Here is a 2,500-nt window from a genome sequence, read left to right on the forward strand (position 1 = left end):
TGCTGCCTCTCGCTTCGCTCGCTGTCCGCCGCTCGCCGCTCGCTTGCCCAGCCAAAAATGGCCAGTTTTGGCCCGTTTTTGGGCCGTTTTGGCCAGTTTTTGGCCTGTTTTTGCGTTGCGCGGTGACCGTCTTGAGCGGAGCAAAATGTCAGCCATCTCAGCACCCTGGAACCCCCCGGGTGGCACAGGGCTGGATGGGGCTTTCGTATAGCAGGGACGGTGCTGCCTCTCGCTTCGCTCGCTGTCCGCCGCTCGCCGCTCCCTCGCGCAGCCAAAAATGGCCAGTTTTGTCCCGTTTTTGGGCCGTTTTGGCCAGTTTTTGGCCTGTTCTTGCGTCGCGCGGTGACCGTCGTGAGCGGAGCAAAATGTCAGCCATCTCAGCACCCTGGAACCCCCCGGGTGGCACAGGGCTGGATGGGGCTTTCGTATAGCAGGGACGGTGCTGCCTCTCGCTTCGCTCGCTGTCCGCCGCTCGCCGCTCGCTCGCGCAGCCAAAAATGGCCAGTTTTGGCCCGTTTTTGGGCCGTTTTGGCCAGTTTTTGGCCTGTTCTTGCGTCGCGCGGTGACCGTCGTGAGCGGAGCAAAATGTCAGCCATCTCAGCACCCTGGAACCCCCCGGGTGGCACAGGGCTGGATGGGGCTTTCGTATAGCAGGGACGGTGCTGCCTCTCGCTTCGCTCGCTGTTCGCCGCTCGCCGCTCGCTCGCGCAGCCAAAAATGGCCAGTTTTGGCCCGTTTTGGCCAGTTTTTGGCCTGTTTTTGCGTTGCGCGGTGACCATCTTGAGCGGAGCAAAATGTCAGCCATCTCAGCACCCTGGAACCCCCCGGGTGGCACAGGGCTGGATGGGGCTTTCGTATAGCAGGGACGGTGATGCCTCTCGCTTCGCTCGCTGTCCGCCGCTCGCTGCTCGCTCGCGCAGCCAAAAATGGCCAGTTTTGGCCCGTTTTTGGGCCGTTTTGGCCTGTTTTTGGGCTGTTCTTGCGTCGCGCGGTGACCGTCGTGAGCGGAGCAAAATGTCAGCCATCTCAGCACCCTGGAACCCCCCGGGTGGCACAGGGCTGGATGGGGCTTTCGTATAGCAGGGACGGTGCTGCCTCTCGCTTCGCTCGCTGTCCGCCGCTCGCCGCTCGCTCGCGCAGCCAAAAATGGCCAGTTTTGTCCCGTTTTTGGGCCGTTTTGGCCTGTTTTTGGGCTGTTCTTGCGTCGCGCGGTGACCGTCGTGAGCGGAGCAAAATGTCAGCCATCTCAGCACCCTGGAACCCCCCGGGTGGCACAGGGCTGGATGGGGCTTTCGTATAGCAGGGACGGTGCTGCCTCTCGCTTCGCTCGCTGTCCGCCGCTCGCCGCTCGCTCGCGCAGCCAAAAATGGCCAGTTTTGGCCCGTTTTTGGGCCGTTTTGGCAAGTTTTTGGCCTGTTCTTGCGTCGCGCGGTGACCGTCGTGAGCGGAGCAAAATGTCAGCCATCTCAGCACCCTGGAACCCCCCGGGTGGCACAGGGCTGGATGGGGCTTTCGTATAGCAGGGACGGTGCTGCCTCTCGCTTCGCTCGCTGTTCGCCGCTCGCCGCTCGCTCGCGCAGCCAAAAATGGCCAGTTTTGGCCCGTTTTGGCCAGTTTTTGGCCTGTTTTTGCGTTGCGCGGTGACCATCTTGAGCGGAGCAAAATGTCAGCCATCTCAGCACCCTGGAACCCCCCGGGTGGCACAGGGCTGGATGGGGCTTTCGTATAGCAGGGACGGTGATGCCTCTCGCTTCGCTCGCTGTCCGCCGCTCGCTGCTCGCTCGCGCAGCCAAAAATGGCCAGTTTTGGCCCGTTTTTGGGCCGTTTTGGCCTGTTTTTGGGCTGTTCTTGCGTCGCGCGGTGACCGTCGTGAGCGGAGCAAAATGTCAGCCATCTCAGCACCCTGGAACCCCCCGGGTGGCACAGGGCTGGATGGGGCTTTCGTATAGCAGGGACGGTGCTGCCTCTCGCTTCGCTCGCTGTCCGCCGCTCGCCGCTCGCTCGCGCAGCCAAAAATGGCCAGTTTTGTCCCGTTTTTGGGCCGTTTTGGCCTGTTTTTGGGCTGTTCTTGCGTCGCGCGGTGACCGTCGTGAGCGGAGCAAAATGTCAGCCATCTCAGCACCCTGGAACCCCCCGGGTGGCACAGGGCTGGATGGGGCTTTCGTATAGCAGGGACGGTGCTGCCTCTCGCTTCGCTCGCTGTCCGCCGCTCGCCGCTCGCTCGCGCAGCCAAAAATGGCCAGTTTTGGCCCGTTTTTGGGCCGTTTTGGCCAGTTTTTGGCCTGTTCTTGCGTCGCGCGGTGACCGTCGTGAGCGGAGCAAAATGTCAGCCATCTCAGCACCCTGGAACCCCCCGGGTGGCACAGGGCTGGATGGGGCTTTCGTATAGCAGGGACGGTGCTGCCTCTCGCTTCGCTCGCTGTTCGCCGCTCGCCGCTCGCTCGCGCAGCCAAAAATGGCCAGTTTTGGCCCGTTTTGGCCAGTTTTTGGCCTGTTTTTG

The sequence above is a fragment of the Musa acuminata genome, unplaced genomic scaffold (genome assembly GCF_036884655.1).
Source record: "Musa acuminata AAA Group cultivar baxijiao unplaced genomic scaffold, Cavendish_Baxijiao_AAA HiC_scaffold_1126, whole genome shotgun sequence".
In the NCBI taxonomy this organism is placed as follows: Eukaryota; Viridiplantae; Streptophyta; class Magnoliopsida; order Zingiberales; family Musaceae; genus Musa; species Musa acuminata.